This window comes from Sarcophilus harrisii, chromosome 3 (assembly GCF_902635505.1).
Source record: "Sarcophilus harrisii chromosome 3, mSarHar1.11, whole genome shotgun sequence".
Taxonomy (NCBI): domain Eukaryota; kingdom Metazoa; phylum Chordata; class Mammalia; order Dasyuromorphia; family Dasyuridae; genus Sarcophilus; species Sarcophilus harrisii.
Genome location: NC_045428.1, coordinates 40,548,702 through 40,554,701, shown reverse-complemented (window position 1 = coordinate 40,554,701; position 6,000 = coordinate 40,548,702).

Below are 6,000 nucleotides of genomic sequence, written 5' to 3'. Positions count from 1 at the left end.
GCTGATTAACAAATCATTCCCTTCTTTACTCCTATGACCCTGGTTTGTGCAATTCTGGATATTATTTGTAATTAGACAGCAAAAAATATTGTTGGATGAATACAGTGATGGATAGAAACAGAGAAGTCACTTCGAGAGCAAGCAAACATTTAGGATCGCCTGCCTCCTTGTGGAACTTGCCTCAATTCCCCAGAGCATCATCTGGTTGTGGTCCTTTGTAATGTCACCTGCATCCCACTAGAGGGCGCCAAACATCAGCTCTGATACAGAAGGACGTGCTACATGTTTACATAGATTACTAGCCATCTAGGGGATGGGGAGGAGGAAAGGGGAGGGAGGGAGAAAAAAAAAATGGAACACAAGGTTTTGCAAGGGTGAATGTTGAAATTATCTTTGTATATATTTTGAAAATAAAAGGCTATTATTAAAAAAAATAAAGATGATGTAAAACAAACAAATAAAATTATAGAAGAATATGCTAGGATCTTAGAAAAGCATCCGAAACATCAGCCCAGTAGAAAGTCCTATTTGTGCCCTGGCAAAGGTGCCCTGCTTGGTATTAGGAGCCAGAGCTCAGTCCTGGATCTCAGTAGCTGTAGGAGATGGAATATCTTGGAAGATTTTAAATATGAGCTTCTCTGTTTAAACCCTCAGGATCCCCTGGAAGAAGGGAGGACGGAGGTACCAGGCTTCTAATGGCAGCATCTGGCTTTGATTTCCAAGAGAGCTTTCTGAAGTGGTTGATGAGGCAGTGCAATGGGGCAGACATGTCCTGAGTCAATAGCACTCACCCACACAAGCTCTTTGGCTCGACATCTGTCCTGCCCATAAAACTCCCACTGACAACACTGGGGCTTTTGCCAGTCTTCTCACAACAAGGACCATCTGTGTCACTGTGTTTATAAACTAGGTGGGGAGTCCCCTGCAGCTCTTGACAAAATACTGGCATTAATTAAAAGGTCAACTCCAAAACAGAGTATTCAGTTCTTTCATTAAGTTGTGTTTTTGCAAAAACATTTTAAATTTGTTCTGTTGGTCTAATTCCAATTACTGCACATTTAAAATAAGTATACTGGTTAAGCATTATAATCTTATCTAAGAAAGTAAAATTCCATTTTACTCAGTGATGGAAATGTGTGATAGTCAACTGTAATAGACTTAACTCTTCTGAGCAATGCGATAATCCAAGACAATTCCCCAAAACTCCTGATGGATGGCTTACCACTTCCAGAGAAAAACCCATGGGATCTGAATGCAGATAGAAACATACTATTTTAACTTTTTTTTGTTTTTTGAGGTTTTTCCCTTTTGTTCTGGGTCTTTTTTCATTACATGTGTAATGTGGAAATATGCTTAAAATTATTGTACATATATAACCTGTAACAGATTCCTTGCTGTCTCGGGGAGGGAGGTGAAGAAGGGAGACAAATTTGGAGCTCAAACTCTTACAAGGATGAATGTTGAAAACTATCTTCACACATAATTGGAAAAAATGAAATATTATTAAATGGAAAATCAAAATAAAATAAAGTAAAAATCCACATATCATTCTTTAGTTAAAGAACAGCTGAAGCACTTAAAGAAGCAATGGAGTATGATGGAAAGAGGACAGGATTAGTAGTCACAGGTCTTGGGGTTCCCAGTTCTGTCACTGTGGCCATGGCCAGATTTCCTCATCTGTAAAAAGTGGGAGTTGGACTAGATGAACTTAAATGTCTCTTCCAGTTTCTGACCTATAACTTGGAAAAAGATGCTCACCAACTTGCTATTTGCTACAAGTGAGCTATAGGAAAGCCAACACAGTAGGTCCTTAGCAAATATTTGCTGGATCATTAAACAGATTCCTTCAGGAGCTTTCTTTTTTTATGACAACTTTTTATTTTCAAAACACATGCTTGGATAATTTTTCAACATCGATCCTTGCAAAACCTTGTGTTCTAAATTTTTCCCTCCCTTCCCCCTATCCCTCCCCTAGATATAATCCAATATATGTTAAATCCAATATATGTATATATATTTATACAATTATCATGCTGCACAAGAAAAACCAGATCAAAAAGGAAAAAATGAGAAAGAAAACAAAATGCAAGCAAACAACAACAGAGTGAGAATGCTATGTTGTGATCCACACTCAGTTCCCACAGTCCTTTCTCTGCATGCAGATGGCTCTCTTCATCATAAGAATATTGGAACTGGCCTCAATCACCTCATTGTTGAAATGAATCACATCCATCAGAATTGATCATCACATAATTTTGTTGTTGTTGTGTATAATAATCTCCTGGTTCTGCTCACTTCACTTAGCATCAGTTCATATAAGTCTCTCCAGGCCTTTCTGAAATCATCCTGTTGATCATTTCTTATAGAATAATAATATTCCATAACATTCATATACCACAATTTATTCAGTCATTCTCCAACTGATAGACATCCCACTCAGTTTCCAATTTCTGGCCACTACAAAAAGGTCTGCCACAAACATTTTTGTACATGTTTACCTTTCCCTCCTTTAAGATCTATTTGGGATATAAGCCCAGTAGAAACACTGCTGGATCAAAGGGTATGTACAGATTTATTGCAACTTTGTGCACAGTTCTAAATTGCTCTCCAGAATGGGTGGATTAGGTCACAACTCCACCAACAATTTATTTGTGTCTCAGTTTTCCTGCATCCCTTCCCAACATTCATCATTATTTTTTTCTATTATTTTAGCCAACCTGAGAGGTATGTAGTAGTACCTCAGAGTTGTCTTAATTTGCATTTCTCTGATCAATAGTGACTCAGAGCATTTTTTATATGGCTATAGATGGTTTTAATTTTGTCATCTGAAAACCGTTTATATCCTTTGATCAAGTGATCATTTTTTTTTTCTTTTTTTATGTGTGTATAGAGTTCTGTTTTGGTTTTTTTTAATCCATTCTGCTCTTTGCTTCCGTTTTATGGGAGAGTTCATCCCATTCGCATGAACAGTTATGATTACCAGCTCTGTATTTCCCTCTCCCCTGTATATACTTTTGTTCTTTTTTCTACCTTGTCCTTAGTTATGTTTTTTCACCCATCCCACTCACTACCTTATCTCCTATCACCTCCTGCTTCTCTTAGTAATGTTTTATTCCACCTAGTACCTTATCTTCTATTAACCCATCCCCCCTTCTCTTACATTTTTCCCTAGTGTTTCCACCCTTCCTTCTATCTTGCTCCTCCCTTTTCTTTTCCTCTATCTCCTCCTACTTTTTTATAGGATTAGATAAATTTCTCTAGCCAAATGAATGATTAAATTATTCCTTCTCAGAGCCAAAATTGATGAGATCAAGTTTCAAATAATACTCACCACCCCCCTTCTTTCTCTCGATTGTAAAAGGTTTTATGCGCCTCTTCATGTGAACTAATTGCCCCTTATATCTCCCCTTTCCTCTTTTTCCAGTATAGATCTTTTCCCACCCCTTAATGACTTTTTCTTTGATGTCATCAAATCAGAGTCCATTCACAACCACTCCCTCAGTCCATTTGTTGCTCCCCTTTGCCTGCTCAATGACAGGTACAATTCTCAAGAGTTACAAATATTGTTTTCCCACCGAGGGATGTAAACAGTTTAATCTTTAAATAATATATATTTTCCCCATTTATGTTTCTATGGTTCTCTTGAATTTCTGTTTAGTTCTGGTTTTTTCAACAGGAGTGATTGAAGGTCTCTTACTTCATCAAGCCCCATCACCTCCTCTGAAAGATGAAGCTGAGTCTCACTGGGTAATTAATTATTGGTTGTCAAGCCAGGTCCTTTGCCTTCAGGAATATGGTCTTCCAGGCCCTCTGATCCTTTATTGCAGAAGCTGCCAGATCTTGGGGAATCCTTACAATAATCCTTGATATTTGAATTGTTCTTATCTGGCAGCTTGAAGTATTTTTTCCTTGAGATTATAGTTTTGAAGTTTCACAATACAATGTTCCTTGGGGTTTTCCCTGTGGGCTCTCTTTCCAGAAATGATTGATGGATTCTTTCAATGAGTATTTCCCCCATTTATTTTTAGAATATTGGGGCAATTTTCCTTAATCATCCTTAATGACCTCTTGTAAAATGCTATCTAGGATCTTTTTTTGGTCATGAGCTTCAGCTAAGCCAATAATTTTTAAATCATCTCTTCTGGATCTATTTTCAAGGATCAGCTGTTTTGCAAATGAGGCATTTCACATTTTCTCCCATTTTTTCATTCTTTTTAATTTATTTGACTGATTCTTGCTGCCTCACAAAGTCGTTCACTTCCATTTACCCTGTTCTAATTTTTAATGTGTGATTTTCTTCAGTTATTTTTTCATCTCTTTTTCCATTTGGTTTATTCTATTGTTTAAGGTGTTGTTTTCTACAATTTTTTTCCTTCCTTTCCCTAACTTTTGACTCTCTCATGTGTACCTCTCATTTCTTTTCTCATTTTTTCTTCTCTCTCTCTTATTTACCTTTTGAAATCTTTTATGAGTTTTCCCCAATTTATTTCACTTTCTGAGATTTCTTCTGTGGATATTCTGTCTTCATCTCAATTTGTGTTTTGGGCAGCCCTGTCACCAGAGTAACTTTCTATGATCACAGTTCTTTTCTGTTCTTACTCATTTTCTTTTCTTTTCTTTTGGTATTTCCTCTTTTTTGACTTCCAAGGTGGAGCTCTGCTCCTGGGAAGCTGTCCCAAGCTTCCTGCACACCTCGGCTTTGAACACACGGGCCCCTTGTGTTTGTAGCGGGGTAGCTTGGAGTCTCTTTCCAGGAAACAGCCTGTTTTCCCAGAGTTTGCCCTCTGAGCTGGGACTGGAAGCTGCCCCCCTGATTTACTCCTACACTGAGCAGGACTGAGGGTCTTAGTTGCTGATTTGATGAGATGAAGACCCTCTCACCGGCTTTCCCAGAGTCTAGGCTGAGCACCCTTTCTCACCCCAGTGAGCCTGACCTTTCTTGAAGTTTTTTCAGTCTATCTTGAGCTGGAGAGGGTTTTTCCCATCAGATTCTATCTAGATGGTTTCAGGTGGTTTTGGAGGAAACAGGGAGAGCTGGAGCAGCTTCCTACCTTTACTCCAAAATCAAGGGTCATCTTTCAAAGCTGTCCTGCCTCTTTTAAGTATCCTCTTCTCCAAAATAAACACCACTTTACCTTCAATCCTCAAGTGGCCTGACTTGGAGGCCCTAGACTGTCCCGTTTCCCTCCTCTAGGCACATTTCAGGTTGTCAAAATCCTTCATAAATACGGCACTCAGAAGTTCATTGTTCCCAGGTGGTCGGACCACCTGAGAACACAAAGGAACCGCCACTTTCCTGGTCCCAGAACTAAATCTCTCCTAATGTAATCTGAATCAATATTTGCTTTCTTCCAGCCATAACACTCGGTAGCTCATTGATCTTGCACAGTCCCACCATGATTACAATGATACTCCAATACCATGACTTTTTTGTACAGATGCCTTTCCTGTCTTGTTCTTGTGAGCCCGATTTTCCCTTTTCCCTTATATTCCCACCATTGTCTTGCATGTAGTAGACACTTAATTGAATTGAATTCTTACAGTGTTATAGTCTGTCAAGAACTGTTATCCTGGGGGCAGCTAGGTGGTGCAGTGGATAGAGTACTGGCCCCAAAGTCAGGAGGACATGAGTTCAAATCTACTCTCTTCCTGGCTGTGTGACCCTGGGCAAGTCACTTAACCCCAATTGCCTCAGAGCAAAGGAAAAAAACTATTATTCTCCAATAGTCTGGTTAGTTACCCATTGAGCTAGCAGCATGGACAAATGGGATCAGTGCCCACAAAATTAGGGTTCCTTCTTCCTGCTGAAAATGCCGTGTGTTAAGTCATTGATGCTTTCTCCATTTTTATGAGGAAGAAGCTGGGACTTGGTTGGTCTAGATGTCTCACCCAAGATCGTGGGATGTCACTAAGGAGCAATGGCTCCTCCCCCTGGGAGCACTCCTGCCCCTGTTCTAGCTCCCAACGTCCTCCAGGAGGACGGAGGTCTATGATAAGGGC